This window comes from Marmota flaviventris, chromosome 2, assembly GCF_047511675.1.
Source record: "Marmota flaviventris isolate mMarFla1 chromosome 2, mMarFla1.hap1, whole genome shotgun sequence".
Taxonomy (NCBI): domain Eukaryota; kingdom Metazoa; phylum Chordata; class Mammalia; order Rodentia; family Sciuridae; genus Marmota; species Marmota flaviventris.
The window spans coordinates 172,914,797-172,938,205 of record NC_092499.1 but is presented as its reverse complement, the minus strand read 5'-3'; the positions used below and the strand labels follow the sequence as shown (position 1 = coordinate 172,938,205).

The following is a 23,409-nucleotide window of genomic DNA, read 5'->3' as shown; positions in this document are numbered from 1 at the left end:
TTTTAAAGCTCCCCGGCAGCCAGGGTTAAAAACCACTACCTTTCAGCAAGCAGGAAATCATCAGTCTCAAAATAAAACTCACCTCAAAATAAACACAAGACTGACGAAGAAGAAAAAATAGCAATTGGGGAAACTTATAAATAAGTAGACAAGTAAAACATTCAATCACTAACAAATCTTTTAGTACCTAATATGTGAAACTACTAGCTCTCCAGTCACCCATAATCGGGTAAAAATGCAAAACAAGGGTTAGTTTATGGGCTATTTGGCAAGTAGTCATTTCTTTTGTACTCAATGTTTTTTACCTGGCCATTTCTCTTCCTATCCAGGAATCAGTGTCACCCCTTACTGTGGCTTAAGATACTGACTTGAAAGTATGCCAGTATTAGCCAAACAGAGGTTTTGTGTTCTTTTTTGTACTGGGATTGAACATAGAGGTGCTTTGCCACTGAGCTACATTCCCTGCCCTTGTTTTATTATTTTTGTTTTCTAACAGCTAAATTGCTGAGGCTGATCTCAAAATTGGGATTCTCCTGCCTCAGCCTCCCAAATCACTGGGATTACAGGGCTGTAAACACCACGGGGACCTCCAACCAGAGGTTTTAAGGACTGAGCTACTCTTAGAATTAAATACTAAAACCCTATGTTTCTGAAAAGAACCTAAAAAACATATACTACCATGGTCAGCACCTAGTAGAGTTCCCAGCATATAATTTACAATATACAAAGCCTCTGATCACTGAAAGAATTAACCACTAAAGGTTCTCCCCAAGTGTAGAATCCCCCCTGGCATATACAGCTGTTAGCAAAAAACAGATGGCCAACAAATACCAATGAAATACACATTAACCTCAAATAAATGGCACTGAATGACTACTACTTCAAAAACAAATACACTACAAATCCATCATGTGATCAGGTGATCTAGGCACAAAACCTACAGTTAAAGGTTGTAAGAAGGATAAGAGAGAAAAGACCAAAGAGTAAGAATCTGTGGTTCATACTCGTAAGCAAAAGTTCAAAAGTCGTTTTATTCCTCATAGCCTTAAACTGGAAACACTCAATGGTCCATGGACAGCAGGTGAACAGGTGAATAATGTGTCCATCCAATGGAATACTACTCAATGGTAGAAAGGAGGCAACCGACGCCCTGAGTAACTGCATGGATAAAGCACAAAGACACTGCGTTGAGTGAAGGAAGTCAGAAACAAGACGATTCTCAAAAAGCAGAATTAACCTACAGGGACAGGATACAGTCAGGGGCTACCTAGTATAGGAATGGAGGCAGGGAAGGACTTCCTAAGGGAGAAAAGGGAGCTCAGGAGTGATGGGAGCATGCTTTATGCTTTGATTGTGACACTGGGGGCCCCACATGTATGCATACCTACTTACTCTAGGTAAACTCTACCTCAACAAAGCCAATTTTAGAAGGGAAAATTGAAAATTTTCTGTAATTCCATTTTTTAAAAAAATGTCCCTCCTCAAAATCTGATTCCAAAGGTTGCTCTGGGAAGCTACACTTTTAACAAACAAAAAAATATTCTCATGCTTGTGGTCCTCAGATCCACCCTGGGGAAGAGCAACCTGGGCTGAGATAAAGCTATTTTTTCTTGCACCAACCTATCCAGACAGGTGGGAGTGTGGCTAAGAAGGTGTTTTGGGAATGAGGACATCAAAACCCCAAGCTGCGGGCTGAAACTTTGGTCTTCACCAAGACAAAAACAAGAGCCACCAGGTTTAATGATAAAGCGCATTTTAAAAGCCAAGTTGTGGTTCTGTGCTTAAACCCCATTATTAAAGGATTACAGTCAAACTGTGGCTGCTCCCGTTAAATTCTGCTAAATGCTAAACATGTGACCTAAGTGCTTTTAATCCACGTAAAACAAAAAAGATTATTAGAACAAATATCTTCAACTTATATATGATCAACTCCCTTCAAATAAAATTAGTTACCCAATACATAGTCCACTGCTTTAGGAAGCTTACAATGCTGATGCTGACGCTGATCCTAGCTATAATTATGTCATTTAAAGATCTAGCAATAATGAATGGACCTGTAAGTAGTGATTATTATTAGATCTTGTGATGACAACTATGCTCACAGGGCGTGACTGAAAAACACTCAATTGTCCTGCAGCCTTCTCCAAAACCAAGAACTCTTACTCTTATTTTTCACTCTCAAGTTAGTACCCACTAGTGGGTCATGAAGTTAATTTGGTGCAGAATTTTTAATACAATGGAATTTAGCAGAACAAAAAGCTTCAGAGCACATCTGACAAGGGAAGGGGGACCCAGTGTCACAGCCTGGCTGTGGCTGATATGGAGCGTGGTCCTCCATGTTAACAGGCCGTGGGACTTTCAAGAGGTGGAACCTTATGGAAAGTCATCCGGGGGCACTGCTTTTGGAAGGGCCCCCAGTTAATAACTTATAAGAGGCTTACTATAAAAGAGCAAGCTTGTCTGGGGGCCTTTAATCGCAACTACTCAGGAGGCTGTGGCAGGAGGATTCCAATTTCCAGGCCAGCCTCGGCAACTTAGCAAGACCCTGTTTCAAAAAATAAAAAGAGCAGGGAATGTAGCTCAGAGGTAGAATAACCCCTACATTTAATCCCTGGTACTGCCCCCCCCCCCAAAAGCAAGCCTGACCTCTGAATCATACTCTGGCTTCCATCTCAACATGTGATCTCCCCTTCTCACTCATGCCCCCTCTGTGATGACATTCAGCATGGGCAGCCTTGGAGAGAACCACCTCCATACTCCAAAACTGAGATAAAGAAATCTCTTTTCTTTACCCACCTCAAATGACTGATACACTCAGTTTCAAGGTAAATGCCTTGCAATATGGAATTAATCAAAACAAGTCCTAAAGCTCTGCAGTTACACAAAGGCACATATTCCCAGAGCCCAACTTAATTTTTGCTGAACTCAAACACACACCCATAGAAATAATCTGCCAAAGTGAGAAAGTAGGGCAAGATGACACCAATAACGAAATATCCTATCCCCCAACTCTCTGCAACAGTGGTCTACTTTATGCTTTGAAAATAGCCCTCGATGCTCTGCCACTGAGACATATTTTTTAAATGGACATGTTTGTTCCTCTTCCTGATCTCTCCTTCCTGATCTGATCTCCCAGGTCTTCTCCTCCCTCATCTTCCCCTCCTTGAGTTTGCCTCGCAAGTCTCAGGAAACAGTATTCCTTTTGGATCACCTCTTTAAAAACCTCTGCTCTCCCTGGTGGGGAGAAACAGCCTCTGGGATGGGAGTCCCAGTGTTTCTCCTTTGCTAAGCAATAAAACTTCCTTTTTCTTTTCTCTTAACACCACATTCTCGTTATTGGATTGGCATCAGAGACAAGGGCCAAGCTTTCCATAATACCTCCAAAATGGTGGACAGATTGCCCACCAATAATCATTACATCAGAGTGGTCGTTTGTTCATAAATATTAATCACAATAATCTACCAGAGCCCCATACCAAACATCTCAGGTGATGCCACTGAGAGGCTCTGCACTGTACCCCAATGAGCTATCTCTGCCTTCTGTCACTGTCTTGATTTATGAATTTATGCTCTTAAGAGGAAGAGAATTTCAAAAGAAGTCAGATAAAACCTGGATATCTGAAACGGGGGGGGGGGGGGGGGGAGAGGAGGAGGAGAAAAATAAAATGTAGGGGCTGGGGATGTGGCTCAAGCGGTAGCGCGCTCGCCTGGCATGCATGCGGCCCAGGTTCAATCCTCAGCACCACATACAAACAAAGATGTTGTGTCCGCTGAAAACTAAAAAATAAATATTAAAAAATTCTCTCTCCAAAAAAAAAAAAAGAAAGAAAAGAAAAATAAAATGTATTAATCCCTAACCATTAAAGAGGCCACTGAAAAGCTGACTTTATAAAAACAAGTGCATCATGGGCTATCATTTCCAGAAATACAAACAAGATTTCGCTTAATCCTTACAAAAATTCTGGGAAGGGTTGTTATCTCCATTACACAGTTGAGCAATTGAGGCACAGAGGTTGGTTTAGTTTACCCTTAAACAAAAGTCAAGGGCAAAAGTGGAAGGCCAGATAAGAACTTTTTTTTTTTTTTTTTTTTTTTGGTTCAGGGATTGAACTCCTAGTAGGTACTTAACCACTAAGCCACATCTTTAGCCCTTTTTCGTTAATTTTTGAGAACAGGTTGCACTAAGTTGCTTAGATGTGCACCACATCTGGCCAGGTAAGAATTCTTGAAAATACAAGTTGGGCCATGTGTTCCCTTTCAAGTTTTACTTTATATAGAATTTTAGGAGTTTGAAAAATAGGTATAAAAAGTAGTTTTTATATTGTCTTATTGTTCACAAAAGGAATATAAAAATGAAACAGATTTCATGCAGAGATGCAGTCTCATATAGCTGAGTACATATATTTTTAAATCCTTTTTAAGGTTTTTGGATAGTAAGAATGCTAGATTTAGCTGGGTATGGAAAGGCCTGAAAGATCACATCTGAAGGTTATTTTGAAAGAAGCTAAAGAAACCTCCTGGATAAATACTGTGGGAGGCCAACCTTACACGTGACTGAGTTACACTCCCTGGATGCGTGCTGAGGCGCTCAGTCACAGAAATGTCTCCTGCATGGGTGTGTCTTGCTACAGCCCCATGGGTGAAGCTAAACTCACCTGTTCCTTTGTAATATAACCCCTTGCCGTGTTTAGGGTAGAATCTTCCATGGAAGTGCCTTGTGTGTGTCCCCTTCTCTTACTGTGCCCTTGGATGTGGCCTACCCAGGTGTCAGTCAACGTGCTGACAGTGGACATCAGGAAGATACTCAGCCCCCTGAAACCTGACCCCTTGCCTCATTTGAATAGCTTCCCTCAATAAAAGGGGTCAGCATGTGATCTCGCGCTCTCTCTCTCTCTTTCTGCGGACCCTTAAGGTCAGAGGAGCCGTCACAGCGACCCCAAAGAAAAAGGTATTTGTGTCTCTTGTGTGGTTATTTTGTGCAGCCCAGTCAGCCCAGTTTGACTGGAGTGACCCCTGAGCATTTTAGTCGAGAGAACAGAAACCCGGCAAAATACTTTCCCCTCTTCCAGGTCTCCAAATGCTCTCTGGCTTATGATGGCCCCACCTTCTGATACAGAGGCTACCCTGGAGGCTAAGGTAACATCCAGGAGAATGACTCTGCCCTACTACCAGCTCCACTGTGCCAACTGGTTCCACCCTTCCTCTCAGTTAGTCAATGACTCATACCTTCTCTTTTTCAGAGAAGAAAGCCTCGGGAGAACTATGGGTCACCTCCAGCTGAGTTTAAACTCACCCTCCCTACTGGGAGAAGGGTTTCAAACAACTGTCCACTCCCTTACCTCAAGCTTAGTACTTACCAGCTCTCTCTGAATTATTCTTAGAAGCAAACCATTCCACTTCCACAAGTTCTCACACCTTCTTTTGGCCTCAAGTGCCAAAACCAAATTTCCTTCCCTTACCTGCAGAGGCCTCATTCCACTTTCCCCTTATTTCCTAATTATTCATTATACCAGCTCAGTTTGGCTGGACTCTGACACATTTTCTTGGTTTTCTCAACCACCTGCTCCCCATTCCGTTTGCAAATCACTTCTTCAGTATCCTTTACCTTCCTACCCACTCTTGCTGCTCCAAGAGTTACAGCTGTTCCCTACAGATCCTCCTGAGACAAGGAATGGCAGCTCTGAAATTTCACCTCCCTGATGGATGAGGGATGAACTGTGGGTTTGCTAAACTGCACTGCAATTACCTGGGCTTGGTCACAGGAACTGCCCCAGGTTAACACCAAGCACATGATGATAGAAATAGCAAGACTTCTCCCTGATCCTTTAAACAATTCATGCCTGTATGTCACTTTTTTTTTTTCCTGCAAAGGAACATGCTCCTCCTAAGAAATTCATAAATAACATACCCGCTAAAAAAACAGAAAACAATCACTTGGAACTACATGCCACAGATACATGTGGCTTCTCTGGTATTTGAACCCCTTTTTTGGGGGGAGAAGTACTAAGGATTGAACCCCAGGGACACACTGAGCCACATACCCAGTCAGTCCTTTTTATTTTGAGGCAGGATCGGACTAAATTGTCCAGGCTGGCCTTGATGCAATCCTCCTATTTCAGTCTCCCAAGTAGCTGAGATTACAAGCATGCACCTCCATACCCAACTAAATCTAGCATTCTTACTATCCAAAAACCTTAAAAAGGATTTAAAAATATATGCACTCAGCTATATGAGACTGCATCTCTGTATGAAATCTGTTTCATTTATATTCCTTTTTGTGAACAATAAGACAATATAAAAACTACTTTTTATACCCCTACTTTTCAAACTCCTAAAATTCTATATAAAGTAAAACATTAAAAAAAAAAAAAATCAGAGCTTTAGCAGCCCCCAAGGCTGGACTTAGAAAATAAAGCAAATAGGCATCTGAAAAACATGGAATCTGACATCTAACTGCTGCAGATAGGGATTTTTACTGTTACTCTTTTTCATGTACTAAATGAAGGACGCTGCCTTCCTAGAGTTGCATAAATGTTAATATTCGGCTATTAATATTTAAATAATGTCTGACAGCACTGAGAAAGGCTTTGTAGATTTTCTAATAACCCAGATGGGCAAACTTGAGCCACAGGCTCCTCGCTCATCTACACAGTCACACAGAGAGGCATGCACAGGCAGAAAGATATATGTGTAGAAAAATCCCACATATGTTCACAGATATGGACACATGCAGATGCACACACAGAAACAGACACACTCCTGGAAGCACAGACACATTCAGACACACAAATCAATCCATGCAGCCACAGAACTCACCCCCACAGAACCCACTCCCACCAAAACAGAGATTCTATACTAAGAAACAGTCTTACCTTCAGAGTGAAACCTTACCCTTCCAAAATAAATGTCTTTTAACCAGTGCCCCACCCACCACGCCTGTGCAATGCTGTGACTGTCCCGGTGCTCAGTGTGAGACGTTTTCAGGTACTGAAGCAATTTTGGCTTTTATAACCCACACGGGCTGGCCCAAATTGTGTAACCGCACCACCTCATTATAAATGCCATTTGTGTTACACAACAGCCACCGCCTGGTTACAAACGGTTACTGCAGGCCTCTATTATGGTCTCAACATCAATATGCAGCAGGTTTTGACTTGGCAGTCTGGATATTCTATCGTAGAACCCCAGCAGCTACTGGGATTACACTTCTAAACCCTCACAAAGAAGGGAAATTAAAACCTATCTTTCCAAACCCTACAGCTCAGATGAACAAGTCCACCCACGCTGCTGCCAGCTCAGTGAAAAGGGGAATTACTTTTACTCCCTACTATTTTTTCATTTCCCCAGTCAGGCATCCAACAACAATTATGCTCAAAACTAAAAGAATCTCAGAGCTCTCATGGTAGGATCCCTTCATCAAATGGCTGGCAAAGCCAACAAGTAACTGTGATACTGAAGGGCTGACAATCAGTAACAGGAAAGAAGCCACACCTGAAGCCAGACTAGCCTTCCCAGTCCCAGCCTCAGGCCAGGGCCTTCAGAGCCTGAGCAGGTGACACCCTCTGCCCTTCAGATGTAAACTCCTGCCTCCATCTCCCCCTACTCCAGGCTGAACGTCACACACCAGACAGGATCCAGAGAGCCAGGCAGGAGGGGCATCTACCATCAGCAAGGCACGTCTTAGACATCTACAGGAGAAAAGCTCTAGAAGTGTTGCTCATTCATGAAAATTTTGAGCAAGTAAACATTGACAAGAAGAGGAAGAGACCATGTGATGAGAGAAGCCATGGTAGAAACTGGGGAGAAAGCTGGGAGCCAAATGCTGTAGGCAAGAGATTGACCCCTACAAATGCCCAAACACAGCTTCCCACTGACTGCCCAACATGCCCAAGAAGCCAAAGACTACATTTAGGATATTCCACAATTCCAAACCCAGAGAGGATGTACTGCAGAGCAAAAAGGAAAAACAGGTGGAAAAAAGGAGGAAACTATAAAATCTTTTTTAAAAGTGGCATTAAAAAAAAAAAAAAAAAAAAAGCAAGCCAAGCATGCACATGCCTATAATCTCAGCTACTTGAGAGGCTGAAACAGAAAGATCACAAGTTCCAGGCCAGCCTGGGGAACTCAGTGAGAGCCTATCTCAAAACAGAAAATAGTCAGACACAGTGGCACATGCCTGTAATCCCAGCAACTCATGAGGCTGAGGCAGGAGGAGTCCAAGTGCAAGGCCAGCCTTGGCAATTTAGCAAGGCCCTGTCTCAAAAAATAAAATAAAATAAAAAAGGGATGGAGACGTGGCTTAGTGGTAGAGCATAGTTCAATCCCCGGTACTAAAAAAATAAAAATAAGTAAAAGGAAAAGAATCAGATAATTATATAAAGAACATGAACTGAGACCATGAGATAACAAGCGGGGATGGGGAAGAACCTAATTAACTGAGAAGCAATAAAGAGAAATGAAACAATAGAAAGCTGAAACAGAAGCGGAAGACAAGCTTGAGAAACAGAGAAAAGAAAGAATACAGAAAGGAAAGCACAGCTCAGAGAAGAGAACGGAGGAGGAAAAGGCAAAGGGCAAAACCATGTCATGAGTAATCAGCATTTCCTAACTGGACCTAAACGAAAGGAACAAAGAGGCCAGTCATGCTGTGCAAGTCCATGTGTATGAAATGTCCAGAATAGGCAAATCTACAGAGAAAGCAAGCACAGAGAGGGCTGCCTGGGGCCGGGGTGGCAAGGGAGTGACTACAAGTGGATCTGGGGTTTCCTTGTGGGATGAGAAAAATGCTCTAAAATTAGGCTATGGTGACGGTGGTCGTATAGCTATGCGAACTTTAAAATGGTGAGTTAAAACCATACCTCAATAAGTCTTCTAAAAAGGCTGAGGACCAGCTCAGTGATAGAGGGCTTAGCATTCATTAAGCCCTGGGTTCAATCCCCAGTACAAGGGGAAAATAAAAACCAAAAAACAGGGGTGGGGAATGTAGCTTGGTAGCACAATAAAAGAAACAAGAAAAATGGAATAGACTTAACTAAAATAAAATGTACTGAATAAAAAAACTGTTCTGATATTAAGAAAAATCTCAGTGTAAGATTACAAGGACAACCCATGTTCATGCAAAATTGTAGAGAAATTACAGAGAAATCTGTACCTGGACAAGTCCAAAATGGTTTGACCGCCAGGATGAAAAGGTCAGACACAGGAAGGATAAAATGATTAGTTGTCTTAAGTGCTGTACACTGGGTATGGGAGTTTTTTTGTTCAGCAATAGACTGCATACACAGTGGTGACTACACCAGACAGCCTAGGTGTGTCTAGGTTGGGTAACTACACTCTATGATGTTCATGCAATGACAATATCTCAGAAAGTGTTTCCCTTCGTCAAGTACTGCATGACTATATTGGCACTGCACCAGGACTTAGCCCCAGGATTGTCCGCAACAATCTGATATGGTAAGAAAGGGCTGGACCCAGTGGTACATGCCTGAAGACCAGCCACTCTGAAGGCTGAAGTAGGATGATCACTTGAACTCACAATTTCAAAAGCAGCCTGGGCAACATAGCAAGACTGCACCCCACTCCCACCCAAAAAAGACTAGGGACTTGGCCCCTCTTGCCCACAGCTGGTTCCCTTTCCACTTTTCTATCATGTTGTAATGCAGCCTAAGTCCCCTTACTAGGACAATGATACCATGCTCTTGGACTTCTCTTTATAAAGTATGCAGTACCAAGTGTTTTGTTATAGCAATACAAATCAGACCAATATGGGGAGTAAGAAGAGGCTAAAACCCTTCTCCCAAAGAGACAAGGTCTTTAACCATGACAAATGCAGATGCAGGAATATAAACTTTTTAAATGTTTTTCACTTGAAAGAAATCACTATTTTGGGGGGCTGGGATTGTGGCTTAGCGGTAGAGCGCTTGCCTCGCATGGATGAGACCCGGGTTCAATCCTCAGTACCACATAAAAATAAAGGCACTGTATTAAAAAAAAAAAAAAAAAAAGAAAGGAATCACTATTTTGGGAGGGACTAGATGGGCTCCTGGGGATTGAACTCAGAGCCTCATGTATATTAGGCAAGTGTTCTACCATCTAGTACCACCAGCCCAAGGAAACCTTTATTAGGATTTGAAACAGAACACAGACTAAAAACACAAACTAAACCTATAAACAAGTTAAATTCATTTCATTAAAAATACTCTTAGATCTTGTCAGAAAATAAAGGCCAACACTTGAAGACAATACTTCAGTAAAGTAAAAAAGAAAAGAAAGAAAGAAAATTTTGCTGCCTTATTAGTTTTTAAATGTCAAACACAGGCCAGGGCTGTAGCTCAGTGGTAGAGCACTCACGTGGCACGCACAATGTCCTAGGCTTAATTCTCAGCACAGCCAAGAAAAAAAGCCAAACACCATGGGATTCATGTCAGAAAGCATCAAATGGGTAAGAGGGTCATTTTACATTGCTGAAGTTTAAAATTCACAATGATGGTGTCAATCTTTACATTCTGAACATTCTTTCACTGAAATAAAGCCCATATGTTTAAAAATCCAGAAGAAACGTCAAAGATTTAAGACTCCCTTTCCTCGTCCATCTTGCAATGTAGGTTAGGGAATCTAACCTGCACAACGAATAAAGCTAACACAATGGGTAGCAAATTTTGAACCCCACAGAAAATAATTTCATTTACAATGGTAAAGAGCATTTGTGAAAAATGCCACAAGGAAAATTTCAAATCCCAAAATAAAGGTATATTTACATTTTCCACTGTCTTACTACAGGGCCAAAAAGAAACTAAATAAAATTATCAAGATCCCCTAACAATTTCAAAAGTTTAACCATTCTCCTGAATAATCACTGGATCAAAGACAAAACTGAAATTGTAAAATTATCTGTACAGTTAAACAAGAAAATATAAGCCACAAAATACCCTAAAGAAAGTAAAAAGGGGCTGGGTTTGTGGCTCAGTGGTAGAGTGCTCGCCTAGCATGCTTGAGGCACTGAGTTCGATCCTCAGCACCACATAAAAATAAAGATATTGTGTCCACTCAAAACTAAAAAAAAAAAAAAAAAAAGAGGGGTTGGGGTTGTGGCTCAGTGGCACAGCACCTGCCTAGCATGTGTGAAGCACTGTGTTTGATCCTCGGCACCACAAAAAAATAAGTAAAATAAACGTATTGTGTCCATTAAAAAAAGAAAGAAAGAAAGTAAAAAGGAGCAAAGAGGACCATTGTCTAGAAATTAAGCAAAAGACTTGGATAAATTTGACAAATAAATTCAAGCAGGCTCTTGGACAAGTCTCCCAAGGACAGAGCAGACCATCCACTCAACCAGGCACCCAGGGACTTCCCAAGCAAGTACCAAAGGCCAAGGTGGAGTCACTTCATGCTACTCAGACAGCTCCAAAGCACCAGGAAAGGATCTGACAGACTAATATAATCCTGATAGAAAACTGGATGAGAACCAAGAAAATGGGAAAGGCTAGTACATACTACCACTCACATCAGGAGATAGGAGGAGGAAAAACAGTAGGACCAACAGAAACCCAAAAAGGCATCTGGTAAAACTCAATGTCAATTTTTGAATAAAACTCTGAGCATATAAGACACAAAGAAAAAAAATAGCCCACCCCCCACCCTAAGAAAAAAAATTCCTATGCCATACCAAAAGCCAGAAAAACGCTCGGGGATGCCTATAAAAGCCAGAAAAGGAAAGGAGTTTGATAGAGAAGACTGTTCTGGAAATTCTAACAAGGACTAACCAATACACAAAGAAAAAGATTTTGAAAGCTCAATTTATGAGAAAGGGAATGCAAAAGATTTACAAGTAGTGGGTCTGTCTACACGGAAAATGAGGTGGTTTTTGTTTGTTTGCCACACCTAGAATTGAACCCAGGGCCTTGCACATGTTAGGCAAGTACTCCACCACTGAGCTACATCCTCAGCCCCAGAAAACGAGTTGTTTAAATAAATAAATATATATATATACATACATATTCTATTTACTCACATGATCTCTTTTTAAAAAACTGTGTATGCACATGTACAGTTGTGCTAAGGAAACAGATGGCTGCATCCCAAGCAGTTTACATGGCAATCTTTCCAAAATGGGACTACAGGTGTGTGTGTGTGTGTATGTGTGTGTGTTTTTTGATATTCAGGATTTAACTAGGGGTGCTTAACCATATCCCCAGCCCATTTTATTTTTTGAGACAGGGTCTCCCTAAGTTGCATAGAGCCTCATTAAATTACTGAAGCTGGCCTCAAATTTTCAATCCTCCTGCCTCAAACTCCTGAGTTGCTAGAATTACAGGTACGTGTCACTGCACCTGGCTAGATGTTTCTTTTTGTGCTTATCTGTATTTTCTAAACTCTAGTTATGTCCCTCACATTGTACTAGAAGGCAAAATGAACAGCTCAATTCTTAGCGCCTATGTATGGTAAATAAATTCAGAAAAGAAATGAATGCAAAACAAGTAAAAAGCTAAACTTGGAAAAATATAGGAAACAAGAATTTAATTCTTCAGAAATGTGAATTTACAAATATCTGGTTTTATTAATGTAATCTCTGATTTGTTTCCTTTTAATAAAAAACTCTTAAGAAGAAGAAAAAATCCCTTTTACTTACAGTGATTATCTGCTTGTACCTATTCAAACAAATGCTATATATTGACATTTCATTGCCCCTATTGTTATCAAAAAGAGTAAAACAAAATATATTTAGAATTACCAGTTGGACAAAAACTACTCTGATGCTGTGATCAACAAAGGGGGCCGCCGTTGTTCCATAAATACTAAGAGCAAAACAATCAAGTACATTAACCAAGAGCACCCTCTAGTGTTTTAATATCTACTTGGCACTTGGTAAAGGTAAATCATAGGATAAAAATTTTTAAGAAAATCTATATTGGAAAATTTCAAACATACAGAAAAGTAGAATTAAAACACATTTTTAGGGACTGAGGTTGTGGCTCAGCGGTAGAGGGCTTGCCTAGCACATGTGAGGCGCTGGGTTCGATCCTCAGCACCACATAAAAATAAATAAAGATATTGTGTCCAACTACAACTAAAAAAAAAACCACATTTTTATTTCATAACCAACTTATTTCTGATTATTGATTTTTGTGCTCATGGCTCACTGGACACTTATATGTTTCATTAACATAAATAAGCCAGTCTCAATAACTCAACTTACAGTAAACCCTTGATTTTTAAGCGGAGAACACAACCAAATAAGACAACATTTCCCAGCTTCCTTTGCAGATAGATGTGGCCAGCTTTGCCCAATAGAACATGAGCAGAATAATCACGCCCTCCCTCCCCTTCCTGTGTCTCTCTTCCCCCTACTGCAGAAAACAAATCTTAGACCATGTTAAAGAATCAATACTCTCAGGATTGAGAAAAAAGGGGCAGTAATCTGGGAGACAGAAGCTTCTGTCAGACTTGTTGAACAGGTTTCTTTTCATTATTTGAATATGTTAGAGCACCCAACACTACACCCAACACACACACACACACACACACACACACACACACACACCACAGATGCACATTTTAAAAATGAAGAATTCTGGGCTGGAGATGTACTCCACAGTGGAGGGATTACCTACCATGTATGAAGCCCTGGGTTCCATCTCCCAGCACCCCCACACAGAGAGAGAGAGAGAGACAGACAGAGAGAGAGAGAAGGAAAACAGAAAAGGAAACCTGATATTTCAAAAACAACTTTATACTTAAGTAATCTATAATGTGCTCATCTCAAAAACAAATCTAACATTTAAAAAAAAAAGATGCCATATAGAGAAAAAAATAAATCTGAAGAGAGTACTGGCAAGATAGTATTATTTGGAATGACCCCAGTTACCAAATTTTCAAAAGGAAACAGATCAGAACATATTCAAACCTGGGGAGGGGGGTGGGGGGGTTGAAAGTTATTTTCCTTTGGAAGGGTCAAACAAGGTTCATGATAAAGGGTAAGTGTCTGGGCGAGATGAATAAATTCATTGTTCACCTTGGCTATCAGACTTATTAAACTGGCCTCTTTGGCAGACACTTAAAGGCTACCCAGTCATCCAGAATCTCTAGGCATGACTCGGAATGTGTGCTGACAAGCGCCCACCAGAATTCCGGCAATGAGGTGAAACCAAAGTTCACTCAACTTTGTCAATCCACTGTGAAGACTGCCGGCTTCGACCTCAAGACTGACATCAGTGTGCCTAGCACCCACAAGAAGCCTCAAAGAGGTTAGTGAAGAAACGGCTCTGCACTAGGAGTCCATGGTGGGGAAATCACAGCAACGTCATTAACCAGTAGCCAAAAATGTCCCACTCTGTAAAACAGGGGTGCTGCCCTGCATCTGTGGGTTTCACACTTCTGTTTTTAGTAATGGAACAAGCATCCTCAAATTGATCTTACTCAAAACCTGGAGAAGGGCGGGGGAGAATCACAAGTAGGTGGATGGTGTCATTAACATGAAGATTTACCGCTCTTCGCTGCAAAAGTTTTAATATGTATTTTCCGAAATAATACCAAAGAGTCCAACCGGTAAATCAAAGATTCAATAATTTAATGAACTTACTCTCAGAATGAAAACACATTTATCATATGTTCTAACCTACAAATATTATGCTACACTAGACCCCAGAAGAAAAGGTTGTTCTAGAGCTAGGAAAGCATAAATCAATTACATTAAGTGATTTAAAAATAGAATCTGATTTTAAAACTTCATTCTTTGAATTAAAGAAAATCATATAACAAAATAGAAACAGCTAGCTAACACAATACCAAGTGCTGACAAAGACAGAAAATAACAGACTTCCAGTCATTCCTGGAACGTGTGCAAAAAGGTACTTTGGAAAACTGGTCATTTCTTACCACATTAAACATAATTTTATTCTAAGGTCTAGAAGTACTACTTCCAGATATCTACCTTGTAAAATGAAATCCTGTACATAAATATGTATAATGATTTTACTTATTAATAAAACCATTATTTACAAACCCTGGCACATCCCTATTGAAACAATAGATAGCCAGGACTGGTGACACAAGCAAGCCTGTAATCCCAGCAGCTCGGGAGGCTGAGGGAAGAGGATTGCCAAATTCAAAGTCAGACTCAGCAACTTGGTAAGGCCCTAAACAACTTAGTGAGACCCTATCTGAAAATTAAAAAAAAAAAAACGGGATGGGAAATGTGGCTCAGTGGTTAAGCACATACACATACACAAACACACAGACATACACATACACACATAGTGGGCAAACAGGAATTCTCCCTGCGTGTTGCCAGAAATGAAATTGGTTCAAACACCTAGGATAAGAATTTGGTAACACACAGTAGGTGGAAGAGGGTGGCACTATGCTCTAGCAAGACCAGGCCTCAACATGTCCGGCCCTGAAGATGCTTCCCCAGGTTAGGTCAGTCACCACGTTCATCATGCTGCTGTTCTTAATAGCACACTCCAGCAGGAGAATCTGGAAGTCGTGACATATTTAAGCAGTCGAATAAAGTGAACAGTAACAGAAATGACCTCTAGCCACTTGGGCCAACATGACTTGAAAACCATCACTCATACTCCAGAGTGACTGAGTAGTCTGCAGAACACATACCCCATGAGGTCTTTTACTTATCGTTTTAATGATGCAGTCAATACTGCACAGTGGTTTATGGATGTGTAAACATGTCTCATAGAAGGAAAAACATGTGCTGCAGAGCTGCTCTGAAAAGAAAGGAGGAGGAGATAAGATAAACGAAGTCACTAAAAGGATACCTGTAATGCTTTATTTTCTGTAAAATGAAAAACCTGAAGCAAAAATGGCAACATGCTTAGATTTATTAGATCTGGGCACCTGGCACAAGTGTTCATTCTTTCATTTTCTTTATATTTGTAATTTCACAATTAGAAACAAAAACTTTGACAGACTATTTCTATGATGGCACATGGTGGCAACACACCTATAATCCCTGCTACTCAGGAGGCTGAGGCAGGAGGATCCTAAATTCAAGGCCAATCTCAGCAACACAGTCAGACTTTGTCTCAAAGAAAGGTTATCTCTAGAAGGATCCACAAACCCAATAAAGCAGTTGCCTGGAATCACACAGAAGGCAGACTCACTCCCTACACCTATCTCACACAACCTTTTGAATTTTATTCCTTTATCTATTTATTTATATTCTCTACCTATTATTTTAACTACAAATAAATTTGATGCCCTCTTCACCTCTAATCCCACTTTCATGGGGGAGGGAAGGCAATGACCCTCTAAAGTATTCTTACTAAGATAAAAAAAAATGCCAATGAAGATGGGATTCTAGCCCTGATTATGCTATGAAGAAGCTCTACCATCTGGGCAGGGAGACCTCCCCACTCTGAGGGTCATACCACTTCTAAAACCCCATCTTCCATGAAATTATAGACATTTCCCCAAAAGTCAGACACCAGAAGTTCTCACTGTGCCACAGCAGCGACAGCAGTTCTGACGTTACCTGGGGAGGAAAACGCTCAGAACCTATTACAACAGCTCCACACAGACCCTCTGCAGTGGTTGCCTTGTCCTCTGTAGGCAGAGATGTACACAGATAGGCAGCCACCATCAGTCAACACAGCAGGAGGCGGGAGGGCAGGAAGTGGGGGTGGGGCACTTACCTGATGACTTATTTTCTTAATGAACTGAGCAGTGGAGGTCATGGTGGAGACTAAGGAGGCTATGTATGAGAGTGGACAGAAGAGGCTGTGGAGGGAGGAAAAGGATAAGTAAAAGGATCTGACCAGAGATGAGGCCAAAATTCAAGGTCCCTTTGTGCCTAGAACTCAAATTACTGAGAGAGAAAGTTGGCTTCTCTCCAGCTGAGTTCAGCAACACACACACACACACACACACACACACACACACACAAATTAAACAGGACTGAATCACTGAGGAAACTTGACAATTCCAGGGGTAGCTCAGAGTAAAGAAAGTGTGAAGCTGGTAAGATGACAGCCCCATGACTACCTACAGAGCCAACTGCAGGTAAAAGGGGCCAGGAAGGTGAAGCTAGAGACCACCAAAGGGTATGAAGAACAGGACTGCCGGAGCAGAGGAGTGAGCTACAAAGGGCAGCGAGAGTGCACACAGGACACTCTCTAAACTTGAGCTCTCCAAAGTGTCACCTGAGAGATGACAAGGCTGTGATGAGCAGAGGTGAAGCTTCCTGCAAAAGAGAAAGTAAAGGGACAGAGAGGTCTAGAGGCCATATGAGCCTAGAAGACACAATAGAAAGAAAGTGACAAGCCAGGAGTTGACATTCAAGGAGCATAAAATATGACCAGGAAGTGGGCAGATGACAGTGAAGAATCTAAAGGGTTTCACAGAAGACTGGGGCAGTCTTCAAAACTGACATTGTGGTTGAACCAAAGACTTGACCCGCTGCTCTCTCTACCTGGAATCACTGTGACCCTGGAGAACTCCTAGTCATATTTCAGGTCTCTATTTAATATCGATGGTAGCAAATCCTTTTCAGACTCCTCACAATCCAAATCATACACTATGCCCTTTGCCATTCCCTTGAAGCAATGACCATGATTCATACTAACTATCCTTCCTTATCCAGATAGACACTTGAGTTCATGCAGTGAGGAATCCACATGTCTGAATCTATGGTTCCTAAATTGTGGCTAGCAAAAAATAATATTTTGTAAAGGGAATACCTAAAAACGTGTTGGGCAAATCACAGTGTCAGGAGTGCAGGCCTCTTGCACACTGGCTTCAGGACACCTTAGCCACATAGCCTCAGAAGTAATCTGCTTGGATCCAAGAACTGCCAAAACTGCCAAGGCTCATTTTTTAGTTTAATGGGATTCTCATTCCATTGATTGCTGAAGGGAATATGATCATGTATGAGCTTTCTTATAAGAAAAATGTGAAAAATCATAAAAAGATCAGAAAATTAAATTTTACCACTTATAATTCACTCAACAAATCATAAAATTGCCAAATTATCTTTAATGTCCCTTTAGCACAGAAGCACATGATGTGGTGCAAAATGTTTCTAGGTAGTCCTTCAACATCGTTAATCAAAAGCTCTAAAAATATACATACACTTTGACTCAACAATTTTACTCTTAAAGGAATTGATCCTAATAAACTAATTAAATTAGGCTCAAATTTTTCAGTATTGAGAGTTAAAATACTGCTTAGAGTAACCCAAATTGGATAGGAAAACATTACTGCCTATTTTTTTTTTTTTTCCTTTTCTTTTTTTTGCAGCACTGGGGATTGAACCCAGGTCCTTGCACATGTTAGGCAAGCACTGTATAAGAGCCACATCACCAGTCCCTGTAATCTCAAAACAGAATATCACGGGGATTAAAATACTGGTAACAGCAGTGCTCACCGTCATGGCAATGTGTTGAGTGTATCTGTGAGTGGACAAGAAAATGGCAGGTCGTAACCCAATGTGATGATCCCTTTTCAATGAGTGTACATATATATATGCAGAAAAAGGGGAAACAACTGGCCAAGGTAGCGTGTACACACCCTTAACCCAGTGACTCAGGAGGCTGAAGCAGGAGGATTGCAAGTCCAAGGCCAGCCTCAGGAACTTAGCAATACCCTTGCCTCAAAATAAAAAAGGCTGGGGATGCAGCTCAGTAGTAAACCACCCCTGGTTTCAATCTCTAGGAACAAAGAAAAGGGAGAAATACCAAAATGGAAAGTGATTATCTCCAGATGATTGACTTTTTCTATGTTCTTGTTTTTCTACAATGTTTATGTACCTCTTTGAAAAAAGTATTGCCTAAGAACAATACTGAAACCCTAAACTTCAACTTGTCTAAGACTATAAGCTATGGAACATATTTGAGATTCTTGGGTTTTAAAAAACTGCTAAACATATGTATATTAATTTAGAATATGTTAAGAAAAAAATTGTTCTTTTTCAAGCCAGGGTGGTGGGGAATCAATTTACCTGTTGAACTGATTCATAAGTATTTTCCAGGAAAAGGAAAACCTCTAAAGTTGAAAGGAAAAAAGTGAGGAAAGGGAAGCTGTAGGGACATCACTCGGCTATGAGTATGCATTATTCTGCAGTTCCTGAAACACAAGTGGCCTACCCTATGAAATACCAAAAATCCCACAGCTTAGAAGTTGAAAACATTCCTCAGTGGTAGATTTCCTGGTACAGATTAGCTACTACATAATTCTATATGTTTCTTTTTATTTTATTTAATGTAGCTCCTAAAAAATTGCCTGTGTGACTCTTACTATAATTGTACAGGACAGTGTACTGGTCTCAAGAAAGTGGATTCAAGGAAATGAGAAAAGAAAATGGCACTTCCAAGCATACAACCATGGTGATCATGCTGAGTGTGAGAACTTCTTCTCTCTCTCTCTCATACACACACACACACACACACACACACAGTGGCATGGCCATGTATCTTGGCCCAAACACCAAAACAAATCCTATAATTGATATTCTACACAATTAGCTCTGCAGCCTGCATGGGAGAGCAGCTGCCTGCCGTGACCTAAATTTTCACACATGCAGAACCAGGAGAAGGAAGGAAGAAGCCAGATGTGAGCAAGGCTGAAGCAGAAATCCATGTGCTAACAACAAGCGTAAGCTGAAAGGTCAGAAGGGCTGGACTCAGGGGCTCTTTGCTGGAAGCCCAGAAGCAGCGTAAGAAATCTAAATAAAACAGAGCCCACAAGGTAAACACTGCTCAAATCCAGAAGGGCTTTATAACTACCAAACTGCAGGTTCCAGTTGGGGATGGCAAACCTAAAACAAAATAATACCTGTATTTAAAAAGGATTATCATTAGAAAGAACAGAACAATTTATTGGTACATTTTTCCATAGCACACAGAAAGTCAGCATAATCAGTTGGTCTTAATCCAACACTAACTTGCTGACTTTAAAAAAATCTCCAATTGAAAAGTCCAGAGTTGTTCTAATCTGCTTGGAATCTCTTTCATGGTAACCGTTACACAACCATTCCATCTTCTTTTCTTCCTTCTTATGTAAGCTCTATAATCACCACTAGTGTTTATATAGGTTTTTGAAACTGCCCAATTTCTCCAGTAAATATTTAATTCTCTTGTTGCTATGAGTTGAACCATAAACAATACAACATTTTTATATAACATGTTTAGTAATGAGAAAATAAGACACTGATGTCAACAGCACACAGAGTCTATAAACCAAAAACACCAGAATTACCAGGGAGGCCTCTAGGAAATCGGGCACCCATAAAATGAGAATTTCTCCTCACTGCTCAAAGCTTTTGATTGAGTTTATATCCAACTCCCTCTACATCTGTGATATTCTAGCAACTTCTAAAATGCACCTGGACCAGGCTCCTGGCACTGAATAGAACAGGTGTTCTCAGCTATAAAGGCCAGGTACCAAAATGACACCTGTATGTTCTTGAAGACAAAGATGAAAGGTCTTCTCTTTTCTCAGTTTAATAAGATAGTTTAGGATCTGTACTGAAAGACTGAAAACAAATGGAATGAAACCAATTGTCGACTAGTTTCCTGATTCAGACAATGGTCTAAGTGTGGATAGGGAAACGGACCACATTGGAGGCAATCTGCCCGCCCACTGAACAGACAGGGATGATGAGTAAAGAAGAAACACACAGTAACCATAGCGCGGCTCGGGAGAGTCGGGAGAACGGAACTCCAGGCTCGAAATCATCAGACATGGCTTTGGGAAGTGGAACTTGAGGTCAGTGTTGCAAGACAGCCAGAGCCTTACAGGAAGGCCACCAGGGAGGTCCAGATGAAGACTGGTGTATGAGGAGTCTCCAGAACAGAAAACACCCAGGGTGAAGTGGAGGAGAAAATCCCTCCACCTGGACACGAAATCCTCACTTGTTTCTTCAAAACTGTTATCTCCATAGGTTTCAAAGTGATTTTCAAAGGGTCAGAGGAACCTCAAAAGTCAAACTAATTGTAACACAGCTTTAGGAAATACACACTTTGGGCAGGTGACGACAGCAGAAAGTCCACTGCAAGATCATCTCAACATCAAGTGGCACAACGGCACACGCCAGCCATCCTAGTGACTGTGAAGATAAGGCAGGAGGATTTCAAGTTCAAGGCCAGCCTTGACAAACTCTGAGACTCTGCCTCAAAATAAAAAGTAAAGAGGTCTGGGGGTAGAGCTTCATGGTACAGTGCTTGCATAACATGTGCAAGGCCCCATGCTCCATCCCCCATGCTCCATACAGAGAAAAGAGGCTACTGTGTTAACCCAAGTACAGCTGTCACTGGGTGTCTGCTGGGGACTGGTTTCAGTCCATCCTTCCTAATCCATGGATGCTCAAGTTCCTATGTAAATGGCATGGTGTTTGCATATAACATCATGGGTCTGTGTATTTAAATCATCTCTAGATAACTTATCACAACTAACACAATATAAATAGTTGTTATACTGTATTGTTTAGGAAATGATGGCAAAAAAAAATGTATACATATTCAGTACAGATGCAGTGATTCAATCAACTGTTCGTTAAATTCACAGATACAGAACTCATGGTCTTGGAAGGCCAATTATCTAAGGACCTTGGCAACTAAGCCGATGGAAATGACAAAGCAGATGAAAGAGTAAGTGATTTCAAAGAAACAGGTGAATACTTGGTGTCAAAGAAAAGAACAAGGATGCCCTCTCCAGAAATCAGTAAGGTAATGGGGTCTGGGATCTGGCTTAGTGGTAGAGTGCTTGTCCAGCATGCATGAGGCCCTGGGTTCAATCTCCAGCACCACCAAAACAACCAACTAACCAAAACCCCTAGGAAGAGAAAAAGTAACGAAATGAGCATATGAGGCAAATCAAAAAGAGTGTGGATGTGCTGAATCCGAGTGGGTATGGAGGACATCTGAAAAGTGCCCACCAAAGACCACCAGATGTTGTGAGAAGAGCTCTATGAAACAAACAGCAGGGACAGAGCTTTGTGAATGAAACCCAAAGGTGATAACTGAAACTCTGAGAGTTGGAAACTATTTACTTTGCAGGCACCCCTAGACAAAACTCTTGTCCTCACCTCCATCATCATTAATAAATGTTTTAAAGAAAGTAACATATATACTTTGATGACAATGGCTTAAAGGGGGAAAAAAAACCTCCAGGACACAAAGAAAAAAGAAAATGGAAACAAACACACAAAAATGTTCATAATGGTAGGAACAAAAATACTCTTTTTCTTCCTAATTTTTAGAATATACCAAGTTTGGTTCTGTTCCTTTTTTTTTTTTTTCTTTCTTTTAATAGTAAGATAAGGCTTCTTTTACTAGAAAGTAAAAATAAAGTATTTCTAAAAAAAGGAAATGATCCATTGTATGTATTAATGAAAGCTTTTATAGATGTACACCTAAATAGTGAATTTCACTACATGTAAAAGCAAATAAATAAAAATAACCTTGACAGAACATTACATACCATACTGAATACACCCAATTTGGACAAGGTAAAGCATCAGACCCAATATCAATAGGAGTGTCATTTCTTGTAGCTTTTGTATTGGACAACTTGCCAATATCTATTAAAATTTTAAAATTATATACACTGTGCCCAATAATCTTAGCACTAGGTTGTTCTTTCCAAAAAGAACAAAGCTATTGTAATATTGTTTACAAGAGCAAAAAAACACTTAAATACCAAAAGTGTCCATTGAACTTTGGGATAAGGGAGAGGTAGAGGAAAGGAGAAGGAAAAAAGAAGAATGCTCCCTAGCAATGTGTATGTGCTTATATTTACAGATTGCCTGGAAAAGGGTGAAGAACAGTTCTTAAATCACTTTACCCCAGGGCACTCCTGTGTGACCCTGACCAAGGACCCAACAGTAGTAGGCACTGAACAAAGGACTGCTGATGATTATTTTAAAGAGTCAAAAGCATGGGAAAAAAATACGAAAATATTTACCTCCTACCTTGTAATTAATATAAATGGCAAGACTGTGCCTGTTCATTTTCTAGTTTAATCTACTTACATGGAATTTGGCCTAAAGAAGTCCATTACCTTATCATTAACAGTAACCTAGCAATTCATTATTCCAGTTTGTGCATTCAAACCATTCCTGACATGTACAAAGGGCAAGGTCAAGTATAAAAGGGTTCTGACGATAAAGAGTTGTCAGCATCATTCTATCATGAAACACAGAAATGGGCATTGTGTTTTAGATCCACCTAAATGCTGTGGTACAGACCTGTCCATATGCTCTCCCCGTTACAAGTCGCTGAGCTACATTTCCTTGTGCTGCCGATGTCCAAGCTCAAAGCCCCACGAGAAGTCCTGGTTGGTGGAGTCAAGTCCTAGCTAGAGAAAAGCAAATGACAAATTAAAATTAAAAGTAATCATAGACGGGTACAGTGGCACACACCTGCAATCCCAGGGGCTCAAAAGGCTGAGACAGGAGGATCGATA

At 40.7% G+C, this 23,409-nt stretch overlaps 1 protein-coding gene across 2 annotated transcripts in view; it reads right to left on the bottom strand.

Moving 5' to 3' along the window:
- The window catches only part of Slc23a2 (solute carrier family 23 member 2), a 113,196-nt gene that overhangs the window by 67,744 nt on the left and 22,043 nt on the right, over positions 1–23,409 (bottom strand). Inside the window, exon 2 of one of the 2 annotated variants that reach the window (XM_071608773.1) lies at positions 23,192–23,301. The gene's annotated coding sequence lies outside the window, so the exon portion shown is untranslated. The remainder of the gene's footprint in view (positions 1–23,191; positions 23,302–23,409) is intronic. The other variant, XM_027920179.3, reaches the window with a different exon arrangement.